Source organism: Simochromis diagramma, unplaced genomic scaffold, assembly GCF_900408965.1.
Source record: "Simochromis diagramma unplaced genomic scaffold, fSimDia1.1 OVJJ01000123.1, whole genome shotgun sequence".
Classification (NCBI taxonomy): domain Eukaryota; kingdom Metazoa; phylum Chordata; class Actinopteri; order Cichliformes; family Cichlidae; genus Simochromis; species Simochromis diagramma.
The window spans coordinates 5,088,738-5,109,984 of record NW_024386778.1 but is presented as its reverse complement, the minus strand read 5'-3'; the positions used below and the strand labels follow the sequence as shown (position 1 = coordinate 5,109,984).

The 21,247-nt window shown below is 41.3% G+C and overlaps 1 protein-coding gene across 1 annotated transcript in view; it reads left to right on the top strand.

The window, feature by feature from the left end:
* ntm (neurotrimin) overlaps window positions 1-21,247 on the top strand; it is a 471,010-nt gene that overhangs the window by 70,221 nt on the left and 379,542 nt on the right. The window lies entirely within an intron of this gene.

Here is a 21,247-nt window from a genome sequence, read left to right as displayed (position 1 = left end):
AGAAAGGAACAGTGCAGAAAGGTAAACAAACACAGGGATGAGACTGAGCCAGACACAGAAACACAAAGGAAGCAGGAAACACCAGGGATTAGTGAACCAGGCTGAAACCAACAAGACAGTATGAAACCACAACACAAAAAACTCCTGTGTTTAGTCTCTGTATGATTCCAAAGGAACTCTAGAGTAGTTTGTTTAATGGTGTGAATCTGAACCACCTACCAGTTACATTACAAGTTTGAGTTAAAAAAAAAAAACATAGCCATGTGGGAAGATAATATAGATGTGCAAATGTGAAATGACTGTAAATTCTCTTTGTTCCACAATAGCCCAGGACGAAGCACCATCTTCCTGTATTTTCTTTGATGGAAAGAAAGCAGACTGAACATTCTGTTGTGGTTTGTAATACCGCATTTTGGTTCACTTGGAGTTCACTTGGATTGGTCTCCGTGTGAAAACAAACAAAATCGTGGGAGAAATCAACAAGTTTATATTTTCATCAACTGATTCATACCACATTGAACTATAGGTGTAAAAAACTGTTATAAATGGGGAACTGAAACCAGTACAGAATAATGAAACAGAAAGATTAATGAAAGATTGTCAAAAATACAAAGCTAACAAAAACTCAAAATAGTCCCACAACTTACACAGGTATCATAAAATTGAAGGTGCATGAAAACAGCATTAGTCACCTTCTTTTAAGGCCTTTATGCAGTACTTGCTTTCAACTTCCTAAGTGAATCCAACAAAGAGAATCTGCTTTTGGCCAACATGTATATTTTGCGTACATAAGCACTATAATACAGCTCTGGTCACAAATGAGATGGTTTCTTTTATAATATGGACTATTCCCTTTGCCACTGTGTTTGTGTGTGTGCATCTGTATTGTGGAAGATGTTAATACTGTCAGGTCATACTCTTTACTCCAAAGGTGGACCCTGTCAAAACGGATTCCATTATAATCAACTTGTGCAATAATTGCACAACCCTTAATATTACATGCTCTTTAGAGAAAACTGCAGTTAATATGATAAGAAGGGCACCTCAGTGTCAAACATTAATTTTGTGCAATATACTGGGATATTTATAATGAGAACTATTTGTATTTATTGGAGCTCTTTTGTTATATTTTGTAACTTTGTAATATATGGTATTATTTAATTTAGTTTAGTTAGTTTTCACTGTCTTGGAGCATCATTTCCTCTGGGATTAATTAAGCATTCTGATTCTGAAGCTGATTGTGAAGATAAAAGATGACTTTGCACAGAGCAGACATGCAGAAAATAATAATGGCAATGATCAAATAGCTCTAAACATATTTCTCCCAAATCAAGATAAAGTAATGGATATATGTATATTCAGTTTTGCTGTAACTTCATTCAGTGGTAAACTGAGTGAGTCAGTCAGTCTTTTTAAGAAACACTGCAAAGTTGGGAAAATTCTTGCTGTCAGTACACCTTACCTTGTCCTGTCCTTCACTTTAATGTCCTCTTGGGGGATAATCTCAAGCCCTGATTGCCACAGTGTTCAGTGCTGGTTGCAAACACATTTGTGCTGCTGCTAAAAAGTGAAGCAAATGTCTTAAACCTGCATTAGTTAAAAAAAGAAAAAAGAAAAAAAAATCTGTGGTTTCTAATGGACTTCTGGCCATATAGAAGTCTATGTCAAAACAGTCCTTGAACTTATTTCATATGAAATAAAGCATTGAATAGGAATAAATTGAACAGGTCACAGGATATGTCCTTCAGTGAACATATTAAACAAATATGTAGGACTGCTTTCTTCTATTTGCACAATATCTCCAAAACTAGAAACACCCTGTCTCAGGGGTGAAACACTGAAAAATGAGTTCATGAGTTTTTTACTTCTATGCTGGACTACTATTCATTATTATCAGGATGTCCTAAGAACTCCCTTAAAAAAGCCTTCAAAATGCTGCAGCAAGAGTACTGACGGGGACTAGAAAGAAAAAGCATATTTCTCCTATATTGCTTCCCTTCATTGGCTCCCTGTTGAATCCAGAATCAAATTTAAAATCCTGCTCCTCACATACAAGTTTATGAGTAATTTAGGCACTGTCTTTTCTCAATGACTATGTGGTACCATATCATCCCATTAGAGCACCTCGCTCTCGCACTGCAGGCTTACTTGTTGTTCCTAGAGTATTTAAAAGTAGAACGGGAGGCAGAGCCTTGAGTTTTCAGGCCCCTCTTCTGTGGAACCAGCTTCTAGTTTGGATTCAAGATATAGACACCCTCTCTAATTTTAAGATTAGGCTTAAACCTTTCTTTTTGATAAAGCATAGGGTTGGTTCAGGTGACCATGAATCGTCCCTTAGTAATTGATAATTATAGACCATTTTCTAATGGGTTTTTTTTTCAGCAAAATATTTGAAAGAAAAATTGTTTAGCTCTTACTGAAATCATTAATGATCAACACTGATTAATAGAGCGTTTCAGTCTTAGTCCTGCCTGATCTCACTGTTGCCTTTGACACTGTTGATCATGAAACTCAGTCATAGAATCAGTTGTCGCTGTTTCTTCAAGATGCTTTTGGTGGGCCGCGTTCATCACTTTGAAAGGAGCAGTGTTGTGAATAATTTGAGAAACTGTATTAGAAAAGTACTCCTTTTGGACTATGTATGTAGTGTATGTAGTGTATGTAGTGACGTAGTCAGTAGAGGCTGGCGGTCAAGCCTAATCCCACATGGTCCCACAACCAGTGAGAGACTGGGTCATTTGGGAATTCAAGCTGTGGATTTTAGAGGAGCTGAGGACCGGGATGTGCTTCACCTGTCATCCATCATATCAAGCAGTCAAGATTTTTCTTGTTTTATCCAGTGTAACACAGTTAACCTAACTAAATGTGCTTCAAGTTGTCTCCAAAAGTCCCCCGAAAGTCTTGTCCTAGTGCTGCTAAGGTGATCTTGTGGAGCTTCTTGCAGCCTGTGATTTCTTGACATTGTAAACCTATTTAAGTTTACATGTTTTTATCTTTTGTGTTATGCACATTGAATTTACGTATAATGAAATGTGCTAATACTCGATAAATAAAATTTCCATTCTAATTCTAATTTCAGATTTTCACAGGTCATACTTTCTGTCCTAAAATGCTTTTTAACAATATGGGACCTTTAAGGCATTCTGAATGTGGATAGCAATGTTGCATTAACTTGTAATTATTAATACTTTCTGTGCCACCAAATGTGAACGTTGTAAAATCTACACCTCCAGTTACAAATGGCAGGCTGATAGCCTTCACTAGTGAATAAGAAAACGTAAACCCCAAGGGACATGGCTGAGGAAGTAAAAAGAAATCACAAAAGGGAACTAACAGAAAAACACCCCAACTACAAATAAAAGCAAGTCATGAAAACACAAAACTCAAAAAAACAAATGAACAAATGATCACCAAGTGAAAACTATAAAGCCAGAACATAAACTATAAAGAAAGATCATAGTTCTAAAATCAAAAACGAAACATGAACTAACAACTCAAAAAGACTGGGTTAAAGACCTTGAAGAATGACAATAATCCTACGGAGTTACATTTAGTAACATGTATAATACATTAAGACACAATTTGCCAGTCTTTCTTTAAACCGGTGTTTGTATCCTGCAGAAAGTTAATAGGTTTATGAGTCACATATATTTATACAAACACAGAAATGTAGTACAGCTTCATTTGGTTATTACTATAAAGCTGTGTTGCAGTTTTCCTAACTCTGTCTCCGCAATCTTGAGTTTTCTTTCTCATACCTTCTTCTGCTTTTCATTTGTGATAACCTAATGCATGAGTGTGAAGGAACCGCTGCAGGCTGCCTACTGATAACCCTGTCAAACAACCTGGCACTCCCAATTGTCAGCTCTCCCAGGAGGTCTGCTCATCTGCTAATGGAAACCAACTCCAGAGGTGTGTCAAAACACCCATTATCTTCATACAGAACACACTGGCCCCGAACAGAAACCTTTTAAAATCACAGCTTGAGTGGATTCAGGTTGCTACAGTAAAAAGAAAGGAAAAGGGAAAAAAAAAGATTTTTTTTTTTTTATGCAACAGAAAATGGAATGAACTTGCAACATATTCTTTCTGTAGTGCTATGTGATAAAATGAAAAAAAAAACTACATACAACTACATAAAACTACATAAAAGAACAGAGTATAAATGAATGTGAAAGTCAATATGTATATCATCACTGCAGAATTAACTAAATGAAAACTATAAAACACATTTAATTAATGAAAAATATTGAAATGTCTTTGTCAGGCTTCAGTGGTAGACAGCATCAAGAAGCAGATTTCAAAGCTTAGCCAGTTCAATGGTACCATCACCTTGGCTTTCTCATCACGACTAATTGCTGCATATCTCGGTTCATTTCCATTGAGCCATGTGAATTAAATTACAACCTTGTAATACATCAGTTGATCTACGTAGTTTTCAGGTGTCTTGTGAATCCTGTACACTTCACCCACTCATACTTTTGATTTGCCCACCATGTTCAGGGAAGTTTAATTCACCCTAGAAAATATCCTTGAAAGTAAAATTCATAGCACTAATAATGTTACTAAAGTGTGACAAGAATGAAGTGGTCTTTAATATCTCTTAACACAAGCCTGAGTATACATTATCAGGGCTGCTTTCAATTACTTAAGGCAGTAATAGTGATTAATAAGTGCACGTAAACAAGAGTTTGAGATGTTTAGTATATTCTTTGGATATTACAGCAAATGATCACTTGAATAAAATAAGATGCTGATCAGCACTTTGAATTTTTACCACTCGTGTTTTGTCTCTTCTGTAACTTATCATGCTTGCTATTCAAGGTGCATCATGTAGTCCCACCAAGCTAAAGTGGACTTCATGTTCTCTGCTGTGCCACTAAGGCTTAGTGCTTCTTTACTTTCATCTGTCTCTTTTTTACTCGCAACTGTTAGAGTCAAAGTGTTAAATGTTGCCATTATTGTACTTAAATTTGTAAGTCTTGGTTCAAACTATATGATCAAAGACATTCTCCTGTTTCTATTGCCCTCCCCAGCCTGTTTAATGGTGGGGGAGGCTGTAGTGTTTTATTATAGGCACGTCCTATGTGAAGGTTCTGTTTTCTTGTTTAGTAAACTTCCTGCCTTTATGACCCTTTTGGTGAGCAGGAAGTCACACAAATGCACCCCCAAACACAAACACACACAAACTCACGTGCACATGCATGCACACACACACACACCCAGTGTCTTATCTTTTATAACCGTGGGGGGGGGGGGTTCAATGGGTGTTTGTGAAACTGAGTTTAACAGAAATAAAAGGCTGCAGGGGAAGCTGGTTCTTCGAAGTGGTCTGTTACTGAGGGCAGAAGGGCTGCTCTGAGATCCTTCCCTTGCTAGCATGTGATAAACCGGTTGAGCTGTTCGTCTTGCTTTGTTAATGGGAATAAGTCTCTAAACCAACGGGGCCTGTGGAAGTGCAGACCCAACAGCAACTTTCTCAAATGAGCTTTTGTTCATTTTGATTACTTGATTTGATAACTTGACTCAAAAGTTCTCAATTCCATTGAAGACTTATACCCCTTTTTAAGTCTGGATTTTGGCACTACACTACACCTGTTTAATAACTGTTATTCAATAGGTACACATGATACCAAGGCAGCTGGAAGATAAATAATTTAAAAGTTGAATTTTTCCCACTAGGGGTGCTTTTAGATACCTAAGGCATGACAAGGAAATGAGAAATTAAGTAGGATGATAAGAACAAGATGATGTGTATGCACTGCAGCATGTCTGGGTTTTTGCTTTTGTGTCTGACAGGGTTCCTAGTGAGATGTACAAGGGAAACTGAAATGTTGCTATTCAACATTTTGACTCCAGAAAGAGAACAGGCCATGTGATCATTTTGTTTTTGGGATCTTAGTTATTGTACTTTTTACTTCACACAGGCACTCACAACTCGTTGATATAATTGCACAGTTTCACTCATGGTTTTAGATGTCTTACCTCAGTGGCATTAAAATTTTAAAAAACTTTTCATGAAATTGCTTTGGATGAAAGTCATAATAGCTGCATAATACCACGGTGTACAACTCTGGATTGACTGAGAAAGACTGTCAACAATAGACTCACTCAGCCATGAAATTATCAACATCTGAGAGCCAAATACATTTGCACTGCTTTTCATTAAATTGGCTTAAATATTTTTCTTTTGAGGTCTTTCCATTAGCTTCTTAAGCACTTTTGTCACTGTCGGCTTCAGTGTGGCCAATAGTGTGACAATGGTGGCAATGACACAGTAAAAAGAATGAAACAAAACAAAAAAAAGTTTACTCCCAACTATAATGCCTGAGGAAAACTCCAACAGAAATTGTTTATTTCACCATTTAGTGCCAGCATAAAAACACAATGTTATTTGTGTAAGGATAATAAGGTCATAGTAAATAGGCATGTAGCATGTCTCAATACCACACAGAAGTGACACAATCCGGTTGTTAAGTGATGACGTATGAACCCTGCTTCTGGGAACAAAACTGCTCTGCATTTATTAAGGCTGGTGTGTTTTTAACATGTTTTAATGCTTTGTCTCTTGTTCTATTAAATCTGAAAAAAACCCTAAAAATGTCAGTGATAATTTGATTAGGTTAGAAAAGAATCACTCTGAGGCTAACAAAGATTTGAATGAGTACATGAAGCTATCTGTGTCATGAAACGCTGTGTTGCAGGCAGGAGATGAGGACTCAAAATGCAGGACTCACAGACTCGAGGGATGAACTCAAAACCACAGCTTTATTTGCTGGTCGGGGAAAGCATACAAAACTAAACTGGGAAATATAAACTTACACTTGCCGGAGAGGCACACGAGGAAACACACAGCTTGAGGGACGACGCGACACTGACTCAGAGAAACACAGGGTTTAAATACACTGGGAAGTAACGAGGGGAATGAGACACAGAAGGAGAGCACAGCTGGGGGAAATCAGAACTGACGAGACAAGGAAGCGTAAACTGAACACACTAAGATCAGACACGGAACTTCAAAATAAAGCAGGAAACACACACGCAAAGACACAGACTCAGAGACGCGGGCTTAACACAGAGACTTGACTACACTAGAGGGGATACACAGGCAGGGACGACGGAAAACAGAGGGAGCACAGAATAAACACTGGGAAACCAACACACAAACTGTCATAATTCATAATATCAAAAATAAGAGTACAAAAATCAAAAACACTGGGTCACCGACCCAGAACCATGACAATCTGGGTCTATTTCGCCATCGTGCGAAATAGACGCAAGATGGTGCCGAGTATGGCAGCATCATTGCGAGCTCCCCCAAGCAACAGCTGGTTTTTGTGTTTAATTTTACTTTTCCTTTATTTTTTCACAAGTAGCACATGTCTCTTTGTGTACAACCGACTAACCTTACTGGACATAAGAGATGGACTTTCTCATCACTTTCAAGTTCAAGTCTTGCAACACGGACCCTCCATTTGCTGACCCCCCATTCATCTCCCCTGAAACGCCTTTGTTCTGGGCCCCTGGAGGCCGCAAACGCCGATGCAGAGGGAGAAGATCTGGCGTTCTGGTTCGACTGAGACGGCGCACTAACAGACCACCACTACCCAGTTTATTACTGGCTAATGTGCAGTCTCTGGAGAACAAGCTGTGCGAGCTTCGGGCACGGATCTCATTCCAGCGAGAGATGCAGGGACTGCTGCGTGATCTGCCTCACAGAAACCTGGCTATCGGACAAGGTACCGGACTCCGCAATACAACTACTGGGGTTCTCTGTGCACCGCGCAGACAGGTCACAGGAGCTTACTGGGAAAAGCAGAGGCGGTGGTGTGTGTTTCATGATCAACAACAGCTGGTGTGATTATGTGAACGTGCACCCGGTCAAATCCTTCTGCTTACCGGACCTGGAGTACCTGATGATTAAGTGCCGGCCATCTGGCTACCGAGGGAATTTACAGCAGTGATTATTACGGCTGTTTACATTCCCCCACAAGCTGACACTGACCGAGCACTCAGGGAACTGTACAGCGCGATCAGCAGTGAGGAAACCGCACACCCAGAGGCGTCGTTTATCACGGCCGGGGACTTTAACAAGGGAAACCTGAAGAAAGTTTCACCAAAACTCAACCAACACATCCATTTCAACACTCGTGGAGACCGGCTACTTGACCACTGCTACACCTCCTTCCGGGATGCCCCATTCGGCCAATCAGATCACAGCTCCATCCTGCTCCTTCCGGCCTACAGGAAAAAGCTGAAACAGGAAGCTCCAACTCTGAGGGCGGTGCGCCGTTGGTCGGACCAATCGGAGTCCGCGCTGCAGGACTGTTTTGATCACGCGGACTGGGAAATGTTTCACCTGGCTGCTAATGACATCGATGAGTACACAGACTCAGTCTATGGATTTATCAGAAAACGTGTGTCGTCCCATCCAGAACAGTTAAATCCTTCCCAAATCAAAAACCGTGGATTAACAGAGATGTTCGCACGGCACTGGCGGCACGGAGCACCGCTTTTGCCTCCACGAACACATCGGACTAAAAACACGCACATTACCAACTCCGGAAGATGATCAAAGCAGCCAAACGTGAGTACAGGGACAGGGTGGAACAACAGTTTGACAACCCTTGGAGTATGTGGCAGGGACTAAACACAATCAAAGACTTTAGAGGGAAAACCAGCACACCGCAGACCACGGCCTCTCTGTGTGAGGATCTAAACGTATTCTGTTCTAGATTTGACACAGCGAACACCATGAGACCGGACAGTGTGCGCACCGCGGATGACGTCAGTGCGCACACTGTGTCTGAGGAGGATGTGCGGCAATAATAAAGGCATCAGAGCAGCAAAACTGGACTATTCAAACAAGCTATCAGATCACCTCTCTGATAACAACTCCAGGAAGGTATGGGAGCGCCTGAAACACATCATATATTACAAAGCCAATGGGACAAATATAGATAATATGGACATCTCGTTAGCGGAGGAACTTAACCACTTTTTTGCCCGCTTCGAGAAAACTGCAGTCACCCCCACCATGCACACCACCCTGCCCACAGCATCCTCTGAGCACAGCCCCCACACATTTAGCCTCCAACAACATCAGGTCCGCAATGTGTTCAGAGCAGTAAATCAGAGGAAAGCTGCTGGCCCCGACGGAATACCTGGTAGAGTGCTCAAAGCCTGTGCCGACCAGTTGGCTCCTGTGTTCACCAGACTATTCAACCTCTCCCTGACACATGCCTCTGCCCCTCACTGCCTAAAATCATCAACAATAGTCCCAGTCCCCAAGTCAGTAAGGATCACCAAATCAGTAAGGATGCTCTTCGTTGATTTCAGCTCGGCCTTCAATACTATCATCCCAGACATTCTTATAGACAAGCTGGTAAACTTGAACTCCCCCCCCCCCTCCACATGTGCATGGATCAAAAACTTCCTCACAGACCGTTCACAATCAGTCAAGGTTGGCAACCAGCGATCATCCACCCTGTCACTCAGCACTGGCTCACCACAGGGATGTGTGCTGAGTCCACTATTATACACTGTAACGGTCTTTTGCATTTGCTGTTTGTTGCATTTGATGTTTGTTGCATTCGATATTTGTTAAGCTCTATGTCTGGATTTTGTTCCTTTGCGCCCTCTGGTGGTTAACTGTGTAGGGTACAGCTTTGCTGTTTGGGTCTCCACCCAGCCACTTTTCTTTTGCTAGCGCACATGGTGTCTGCATGCTGCAGCTCACAGTTAGCTCCACACATGGAGAAAATATCGTTTAAAGAGTGGAAATAATTGACAAAGAAGATGGAAGATATGGCAATAAGGCCATAAAGGACTATTTAGCACCTCCTGGATGTCAGCTCACGAGGTTTGTGTATTTTAAATGTTTATTTTCTGTAATTAAGGATTTTTGATTGATTGACACTACGTACAAGAGCGCATTTTGATGTGATGTTTTTGTTTTATTGTTTTGTCCGTGAGCAGTTCTCACGGGTTGCCAAGACCAGAATAAACCCTGTTTTATAACTACATCGTGCGTATGTCAATCCTTGAGGGTGCTACATACACCATGTACACCAGTGACTGCACCCCTACGCACCCCTGCAACATCATCATCAAATTTGCAGACGACACCACTCTGATGGGGCTCATCACCAACGATGGTGACACCGCCTACAGGGATGAGGTCCAGCAACTGTCAGAATTGTGTAACTACAATAACCTCACCCTAAACCCCAAGAAAACCAAGGAAGTGATCATGGACTTCTGCAAAACAAGAACTGATCCCCCTCCCCTATCCATAAAAGGTGACTATGTGGAGAGGGTGTCCTCCTTTAAGTTCCTCGGCACCCACATATCCGAGGACCTATACATCAGCCCTAGTAAAGAAAGCCCAGCAGCGCCTCCATTTCTTGAGGGTTCTGAGATGGAACAGGCTGCAGACTGAACTCCTAGTGTCCTTCTACCGTGCCACTATCAAGAGTGTGCTGGTGCACGCCATCCCTGTGTGGTACGCTGGTTGCACAACAGCTGACAAGAAGAGACTACAGAGGGTCATCAGAACTGCAGAGAAGGTGATCGGCTGTCCACTCCCCTCCCTGGACTTAATTGCCAGCTCAAGATGTCTCTCCAGAGCCAGGGCAATTATAAAGGACCACCTCCATCCTAACCACCACCTCTTCAACATCCTGCCCTCTGGAAAAAGGCTCAGATCCATCAGGTGCAAAACCAACAGACTAAAGAACAGCTTCTTTCCGTGGGCTGTCAGAACTCTTAATGCAAACTAAGAGTGTGTAAAGACTTCCCCAACACATCCACCCTGACACTGCTGTTGATCATCTATGTGCAATATCTCAGTCTTTCCATGTTCTGTGCAATATTTTTGGCTCATGTGCAATTATTTTGGTCCCAGTTTGTTTCAATGTTTCCTACATATACACCATGTATATAGTTCCACTCACATATGTATACATATACACTGTTTTTTATTTTATTCTATTTATTTAATTTTTTTTTTCCGCCTTCGTTGTATATTGGTTTCTCTTCTTCTTACTTTAGCACCTTTGTGGTCCAGCTACCCAATTTCGCTGTGCAAAAAACTGCACAATGACAATAAAAAGCTCTAAGTCTCTAAGTGCCTCAGGAAGGTGAATGGACGCAAAGCTACTGGTCCGGACGGGATTCCCGGCCGCTTCCTCAAGTCATGCGCGGCTCAGCTGGCTGGAGTGTTTGCACACATCTTCAACCTTTCCCTCTCTCTGTCTGTAGTCCCAGCCTGCTTCAAAATGGCCACCATCGTCCCTATACCCAAATCCTCCACCATCTCATCATTGAACAACTGACAACATGTAGCCCTGACCCCCATCGTGAGCAAATGCTTTGAGAAGCTGGTCAGAGACTTCATCTGCTCTGCACTACCCAACTCACTGGACCCTCTACAATTCGCATACCGCCACAACAGGTCCACTGATGATGCCATAGCCCTGACACTACACACTGCCCTGTCACACCTGGAGAAGAGAGACACGTATGTGAGAATGCTGTTTGTAGATTACAGCTCAGCATTCAATACCATCGTTCCCTCGAAGCTGGACAGGAAACTGCAGGATCTAGGACTGAGCAGCTCCCTCTGCAGCTGGATCCTTAACTTCCTGTTTGACAGACGCCAAGTGGTCAGGCTGGGCAGCATCACCTCATCCCCCGTCACAATGAACACTGGTGCTCCACAGGGGTGTGTACTGAGCCCTCTCCTGTGCTCACTATACACCTACAACTGCACCGCCACAAGCAACTCCAACATCAATGTGAAGTTTGTGGACGACACTACAGTGGTGGGTCGGCCTACAGGGTCAGCGCCCTGACCCACTGATGTCAAGACAACCATCTTAACCTCAATGTCGCAAAGACAAAGGAGTTGATAGTGCACTTCCGGAGGTGCTGAGAAGTACACACCCCCATCACCATCAACGGCGCTGCTGTGGAGAGAGTGAGCAGCTTACGGTTCCTTGGTGTACATCTGGCTAAGGATCTTACGTGGTCAGGACACATAAACAAAACAGTGAAGAAGGTGCAGCAGCGCCTCTTCTTTCTCAGGAGACTGAAAAGATTCGGCATGAGCCCCCGCATCCTCAGGACCTTCTATCGCTGTGCCATTGAGAGCATCCTCACTGGATGCATCACCACCTGGTATGGCAACAGCACCGCTTACAACCGCAAAGCTCTCCAGAGAGCAGTGCGGTGTTCTGAACGGATAGTTAGAGGTGAGCTTCCTTCCCTCCAGGACATCTACAGGAAGCGCTGCCTGAGGAAAGCAGGGAGGATCATCAAGGACTCCAGTCACCCCAGCCATAAACTGTTCAGACTACTTCCATCAGGAAGGAGGTTCTCCAGTATCCAGTCCCATACCAGCAGACTGAGAGACAGCTTTTTCCATCAGGCCATCAGACTGCTGAACACTTCATAGACACCTCACCTTCACTTACCAGAACTTCAACATTATGCACTCCATACTGTATACAAATGCCACTTGTTTTGCACAATATCCAACTGCCAACCTCTGTATATTTTGTTTTATTGTTTATTCTATTTAATTTAAAATAAATAAATAAATATATATATATACACACGTAGATATACATATGTAGTATACATATGTAGTAATGCGCATACACTCTTATATTGTACATATATTTATTCATATAATTCTCAGATTTACCCATTCTTATATTTTGCTTGTTCTTATGTTATTGTATTTTTACACACCTCTGTTGCTTGTGAAGCTTGCACACAAGAATTTCACTCACATGTACTGTACCAGTGTACCTGCACATGTGATCTGACAATAAAAGTGATTTGATTTGGAATTTTCCATGACGAGTAACAATGACAATGACAAATTTTTCTGTATTGTCGATGGATTATCTCAGTTTTTCTCCTGACTGAAGTATGGTCCATTTACAGCATCTTTTTCCTGCATTTGTCTATAACAATTGCGAACTGTCACGTTTAGGGTTGCCAACTCCCTGAAAAATAAATAAGGGACACCTCGTGGTCAGGGCCGGGCAACCCAGTTCACCCTTCCCAGTGTGGTGAATTTTGTAGCTCTTTTTTTTGTGTGTGAAATTATTTTTTAACCATTTGACTTGAATTTGATTTAAGCAGATGCATATTCTTTGTGATATGACCATATGGGAAACAAATGATCATTTAGCCATTTATTTTTAGCTCAAAATGACAACATTAACACAGTAAAACAGGTCTCTTTCTTAAACAGAAGCCTGTCATGCTTAACTTTTGAGAATATAAGTAAGTCTTTCTTTAAAAGAACTCTGTCCTGCTTAACTTAAAATTCTATAAATTAATAGAAAACAATAGAACGAAAAATATTCTTGTAACAGTGCACATATAGTGCATTTAGTACAATTGGCTTCAGTTGAGGTATTATTTCAGCTTTTCTAATGCTAATCAGCTGCTCCTGTTTGTAAACCCGCTTGTTCCCATGATTACGCATCTTAACTCATCATCATTATTCATCTATGTATTACTTTTATATATTAGTGATCTATTTGTTGTAATCATCTATCCTTGCAGTTGTTTATTACACAAAATAAATTATATTATCACACTTCTGGCCACATAGCGCTGATATTCACTGCACATGCCCATATTAACCTTGACCAGAGGGTTTAAAAAAAAGAAACCAGTGTTTACATACCATATCTGCTTCTGCCGTGGCCTGGTGGACAAAAAATTGGTTAAGGGCTCCCCGAGCTTTCATGCCCCTCATGTTCTTCATGTGCCCACCACTAGAAGCATGCCTATGGAAAAAGTGCGCCGGCACACAGTGCAGTGCGCTTTAAAGGTGTTATCGTGCATTTTCCCAGCCAGGTGTTTTCCTTTTCCCATTCCTCCCTGTACTTTTGCAGCCTTTTTTTTCTTTCTCTGAGCGAACAAACATTGCTGCTCTAATGCTGGGCTTACACTGTGCGATTTTTGGCCCATTTTGAGACGATTTTTGAGTCGTGCGGCCGATTTGGTGATCGGCCCGATTTTGGCCTTCATCGTGCATCGTTTAGTATACGTGAGGTAACGAGAAGCGATTAACACCTCACGACCAGCTCCCGATCATCAATCGCTCGTGAGGGTGTCACCGCAGCCGCTCACACTGCTCACGCGCAAACACGTAGACGTCGGTGAAAAAGACGGAGCAGCACGGCTGTGCAGCGTGTGAACTGGACACAAGCGATGGAGGCACAACTTGTAGAACTTTGGAAAGCTCATCCGAGCCTTTTCGATGTGGCATCACAAAATTATCACGACCACAACAACCGTGAAAATAGTTGGATTTACATTGCTGCTCAATCACAGCTGCCTGATCAATGTTTTTCATTAGTAATTTAGCAAAGTTGGTGGTGGTGGTGTGTGTGTCTGTGTGAGTGAAAGACAGAGAGAGAGAGAGAGAGAGAGAGAGTGACAGATTTTCTGTTATAACCTTCATTTTATGGAGGCACAGTGTGAGCACTCAGGTCGCATCAGAGAATCGGGCGGTATAGTGTGAGACCCTGCATTGTGACCTACCAACTTCTAACCCCTGCGAGTCAATCGTGCAGTTTGAGCAGGAGCTGAATAACGTGACTGAAAAAAATCGCACAGTGTCTGCCCAGCTTTAGGTGTACTGTTGTCCGAGACTTGCACCGCAGTGTCGGCGTTTGTTTCCCTGTTGGTCATGCTTCTTGTTGTGGTCATCTGTTGTCTTCCGGTATTTTCTCCGTAAGCGACCTTTCCTCAACCAATGAGATGAGCGGTAATCTGAATTGTCATACTCGAATTGTCATAAGTGTGCTGTCAGCTCATTGGTCACAAAGCAGGAGAGGGGCTGGGAATTATGTTTTCAAACAAAGCGTTAATTCCATAAACATTTATAGACTACTTTTGATTCTCACTGTATTACGGGACAAAGTGCGTCCCTTATTAGCTCAATACGGGACGTGTACTTTTATTTCTAAATATGGGACGATTCCGTTTTTTAAGGGACGGTTGGCAACCCTAGTCACGTTACCAGTCAATCTGACCTGGGTATTGGAGAAAACTACCATGAGTAGTGGTCAGACAAAAGCAAAAAAGGTATACTGGGGACAAACCGTGCTATGCCTGGTGTGCGAGGAAAAATTATCAATATGTTTTTTGTGACATTTTTGTTTGGTGGTGTGCCATGTGATTTTTTTTTTCTGATGTGAAATATGTGCTGTGGCTCCAAGAGGTTGGGAAACACTGTGCTAATCATAGCTCTGTAGCTAGCTCCAACGGAGTACATCAATATAAACCAGCTAGCCCAACTGCAGTGACCCTACAAATGTCACTGCTGTTTAGTTTTCTCTCTTCATTTATGTTGGAAGTGATAGCAGAGCTGTATGGTTAAGTATTCAGAAATTCTTCAGTCAGAGCATGGTATAGATGAAAACTAGCAAGCTAACTCTCTGCTAACTTCTGTGTTAACCTTCATAATTCCTGTTTCTCATGGATGCCTGGATGTTAAACTTTATTGTTACACCTGGTAGAGCACCAACACTGATCATTTTATTAAAAATGAATAAATTTAGACTGACAGTGATGCCACAGTGTTTGTTTGACTTTGGGGCCAGAAGCAGAGTTTGGACCTGGAAACGGCTAATGATGTCAGGTTTAATAGACAGATAACTCTAGCTGTCTAAACCATGACCATTTGCTAAATGTTACAAGACTACAGCTGACATGAACATTTTAATACGTTGTTACTGAACAAGATGTAGCTCATTCGATTTTAACAGGGCTAGTAATTTTCTCCCATTCCTTGTTTAAAACTGGTATTAGCTGTACAACATCTTAAATAAAAATCCTGGGATATTTGTGTATTGTGTATTTGTCTATTGTAGTTATAAGGACATGTGCCTTAATTATGAATTCTGGCTGTATTTACTGACCTTGAAACGATTTTATGTGGTACACGAGCGCTGTGTACCACATAAAGCGCTCATGTGATGGATTGTCGGAGCATTACGGCTATCGTAGGCAGGAGCCTCGCGGAGTGATACGTACTGTGCTTCAAAATAATATTACCGTATTGTACATTATACATGATTATGCTGTGGATATGTCGGCCAATTTCCACTGGAAATGCCTTTTGGTTAAACTGTCAGCAAGGAATTTGCATTTGCACTGTTAAATTTTTATATAACTTTAATGCACGTAAAAAATGCTTAATGCTTGTGAAAATACAGCATTGATGTTTTGTTTTTTTGCACTAATAAAGTTGTGGAGTTGTAAAGTATTTTGTCTAGTGTCAATTATATCGTCAGTTATATCGTTATCGCAAATTTTCAAATGTATATCGTGATAAATATTTCTGGTCATATCGCCCTGCTCTAGAAGCCAGTTTGATATGAACTTTGTGACATTATATGTTATTCTGTTCGAGGCAGCCATCAGAAAATGGGTATGTCAAAGTGATGGACATGGTCACGCAAGTGGACTCTGGCATTGAAACAACGCTAGTGTTTAACTGGTACTAAGGGGCATAAAATGTGTGAAGAGAACATATCCCCACAAAATTACACTATTACACTACCAGCTGATACAAGGCAAGATGGATCCATACTTTCATGTTGTTTACACCAAATTCTGACTCTATGATACAGCAACTCATCGAACCATGCAACATTCTTCCAGCTTTTGCCAGTTTTCTGTTCTTAGCTTACAAGAGTGACACTTGGGATGGTCTGCTGCTGTAGCACAGCTGATTCAAAGTTAAACATTTTGCGGTGCCGGAAGTACACATTAAACATTTTGTACATTCCTGCTCCTTGTGTCACTGTGGTATCTGCTCCTTGTATCACTATGGTATCTATTATTATGGGGAATGTAATAACAGATACCACGTGAGATCGCGCCCCAAAAAAGTGGATGAAGTGGCGGCTCTAACCCGACATCAGAGGAACTACAGGAAATGCAGCGTGATGTGCTTCACAGAGTCGTGGCTAACCGCGCTAACTCCGGACTCACACATAAACACACATCTGATCTGGGCAGACAGAACAACGGAGAGTGGTAAGAAGAGAGGAGGGGGTTTGGCTGTGTTTGTGAACGATAGATGGTGTAACTATGGGCATTTATCTATCAAAGAGACACTATGCTGTAAGGACATTGAGATGCTAGTGGTTAGCATGAGACCGTACTATTTACCGCGAGAGTTTACACACGTCATTATGATAGCTGTGCATGCCCCGCCCTCTGCTAATACTGCAGCAGCCTGTGAGGTCCTGCACACTGTAACCAGCAGACTCCAAACACAGCATCCTCAGGCCCTTTTCCTGATCTCTGGGGACTTTAATCACGTCTCCCTGTCCTCCACTCTCCTCTCTCCCTCCACTCTTCACCCAGTATGTCACCTGCCACACCAGAGACAATAAAACTTTTGACTTATTATATGCTAACACCAAATAGGCATACAGCTCATCACCTCTGGGCCCCTGGGGGGGCTCAGATCACAACCTGGTTCATCCCCAGCCTCTGTATAAACCTTTAGTACACAGAGAACCAGTTGTGAAACACACAGTTAGGAAATGGTTGGCAGAGACTGAAGAGGCCCCGAGGAACTGTTTCCATTCTACTGTGTGGGACAACCTCTGCAGCCGTTTGGAGGATGACCTCAACAACATCACAGACTGCATTACGGATTACATGAACTTCTGTGTGGACAACACTGTACCCATCATAAAGGTACAGCGTTTTTCTAACAACAAACTATGGATAAATGCTGAAATGAATGCTCTCCTCAAGGAGAAGAAGAGAGTCTTTAGATCTGGAGACAAACAGGAGCTGAGAGCTGTCCAGAAGAAGCTGAAGTGGAAGATAAGGCAAGGGAAGGAAAGCTACAGGAGGAAGATGGAAGAGCAGCTGCAACAGGACAACATGAGAGGGGTTTGGAACAGCCTGAAGACAATCTCAGGACAAAAACCAACCCCCCAGGCTTTATTTGTATATACGTGTCTTTCTTGCTGCTGTTACACCCAAATTTCCCCTTGTGGGACAAATAAAGGATTATTATTCTTCTATCATTGTATTTGAGTTGAGTTGAGACGACACCACAAGAAGACTGTTTTCTTCACTCTTTCACCATTTAGGAACCACAGAGGATTAGAGGATTGCATTTAAGGTTTGCAGGAAGATATGGCCAACAGCTCTCTGCACAGACAACCCACAACGAACGACACAGCAGTCTTTAATGTCATAGAGGTCTTAGGAGGCCTGCCTTGACTGCCCTGCACTTTAAGGCCCTTTTTGCACTGGTGTTGGCATTATGTGCACTGGAATCTGAACATCTAGAGAAGTCTAGAGATGTTCTCACCCATACTGACAGGACCCCACAAGTAGAGATACACAGACATGTTGGCTGAATAAATGACACCTTTGTCAAAAGCATTGGCATTGAAATAACCTATCAACCAAATTTTTATTTCAAACATCTATATTGCCCTGAATATCACAATTGTTGAATTTCTAATTCCATACAACACCATAGCCCCTTGGTACAATGTTTCAAAATGAAGAACAGTGCTCAAGATAAACATAAAATTATTCCAGTAGTGGAATGGATCTCTTGGATTTGACATGAAAACAGTTGTAAAAGTCCAAAATTAAAACTTAAAGAGTATGATTTTGGGGGATTTTTTTGGATGCTGGTAGGTTGATGCATGAAAACTCCATAGTTAGGTTACGAAAAATACTCAATGTGTTGGCCTTTCAATGTGTTTACAACGCTGGAACAGCATTTACCTTTATTTTCTCGATTACCACAATAATGAATCCTGTGACTTGCTAAGTCTGCTTTGAGTGGTGAATTTTAATACATAAAGAAATATCTAAATATTAGGAGTAGGGCTCTATTAAAAAAATTAATCTAATTAATTAGAGGCTTTGTAATTAATCTTGATTAATCGCTTTTAATCACACAAGAAAGTTTGTCCCAAAGTGCAAATGTTTTTTTAATTTAAAGGGGTTTTAGTGGGTGAGAGAATCAAATAATAGACATGGACATGAATATTGTAAGCTCTTTTAACTTCTGGGGAAAAAACATTTAAACTGCATTTCAATTCAAAACAGAGAAACAAAAATATTATCCTTGGCCAAAATTGGGCAGACTTCAAAATAAAGTGCTATTTTAAATACATTTTCAAAATAGTATTGTCTTTAAATAATAATAATACAAAGTAACCTTAGCCAAAATTATTTTGTATATTAGGCTAAAACAGTATGATCAGTGCAAAAAAAAAAAACAACAACAAAAAAACAAAAAAACAAAAAACAAACCCATTGGACTCACAATACCTCTATGCTTATTTACTGTCCATCTCTTTCAGCCAGTTACTTAGGCAAACTAGCCTGTTCACATTTTCAGAGCTCAAAGCAGCTCTCTTTATTGTTACTATGTGACCTGCAAGTGACAACAGACTCTCACAAGGGACAGAAGTGGCTTAATCAGATACTTGTGGGCCCGTACAGACAGCTGTGGGTGGGTCCCTGCTTGACTGGACCACGACTGCAGCGGGCAGTCTTTCTCGTTGATGGTGGATTCTGCTCTGTTCGAACTAAGGGCCCTGTTACACAGGGCTTCCTCATCTGAATCAGAGTCTGAAGACAATGAAGAGAGGAGGAGGCTCTTTGTCTTTGCTGGCTCCTTTGAGGTGGCATTTTTACACTGTTAATTCAGCAGTGCCTCAAGGTTGATCTGAACCTTTTCTCACTCTCCACTTGCAAGACACTTTAAATCCTTAAAGTGTGGGTCAAGCACAGTAGCTATCTTGAGCTACTGATTGTTGAGTGTAGCTACATGTTGGGTTAGGTCCTTTGTGAACAGTCTTAAATTTAACCATTTAGTCTGAGTCATCATCGGAGACCTCCATGGTGTGATGCAGGTGGCGGAAAGTAGGTAAAACCATTGAACTTGAGACATATTTCTCAACTTTAAGAAGCTCAGCCACAAATCTGTAGTAGATAGTCCAAGAAAGTAATTATTAATCTACACAATAATTGTCAACTGTAGAGCTTTTTGAAGAAACGGTAACAATAAGTTAAAAAATATTTTTATTTAACTGCAATGCTCAATGACAGTAGCTAGCTTTTGGAGTTTTACCAGTTTTGATGGCGTTAAAAAGACTCGCTTGTGCTTTTGTTTGTCTAAAACAGCAAAAACAGCGTCTTGATTCTTTAGAAGACGAGAAAACATATCCAGATCCTCCATATTAGCATGGCTGTCTGTAATACATCTAATTTTGCTTGCTTTTCAGTGTCATAAAGCTGTTGAATTTCACTTGGAATAGTCTTTCGGCATGGAAGTTGGAAAGTTGGTTCACCTGACGCTAACTGTAGCACAATTTCTAACCCCCTATCTTCTACCAATGATAGTGAGCTACTGTCCAGAGCAATCCATTTTGTGAGAGTATTTGTAAGCTTTTCTGATGTTGAATTAATAATTTTGGTCCTTAATCCAGTAATTTCATCAAGTTTGAGCTGCTAAACTGCTGGGACTGCTAGCGCCAACAGCTCCCACAGTTTCTGTGCTCGCTGCAACATGTTTTGCATTTAGATGGTACTGTAAGGTTGAAGTGCTTCAGTGGTATGCAAACTCCTTTTTGCACAGTTTGCACAAAATCACACTTTTATCAAGGCTTCTGTTGGGTAGTCTTTTGAAATAAAATTTGCCTCCGATCAGTCTGAGCAACGCACTTTCTTCTGATTCTTTATAGCTCTGATATGTGCATCAAGGTAATTGGTATACCATGAAATTGTGCATTGACAGAAGTTCCCCTTTGCTTGGAATGCAAACTGCACTTAAATGTGTTTTTTAATGTGTTATTTTTAATTTTAAAGGTTGTGGCAAACCGTCATGGGATATCCCATGAGTTGAATTGTGCCATGTGATTATTTGCTGTCAGGGCACCTCTCTGAAAAAAACAAACACTTTAAGGACATCTACTCTTATTCTTTTGATTTGATTACATTTTAAGATTTAAATGCACAACCACCCATGTCAACTTGTCCTCTTTGTATCTAGCATTAGCCTGTTGATTTGAGCAACTTCTTTAAGTATCAGCTGTGATTGTAAGACTTTCTTACCCTCTCTTGTCCCTTTCATTCCATTTACTTGGCTTGAGACCAAAAGCAAAGTGTCCCCTGGATACCAATGTCACTTGTCATTTGAGGGAAAGGCTTCAAAAAC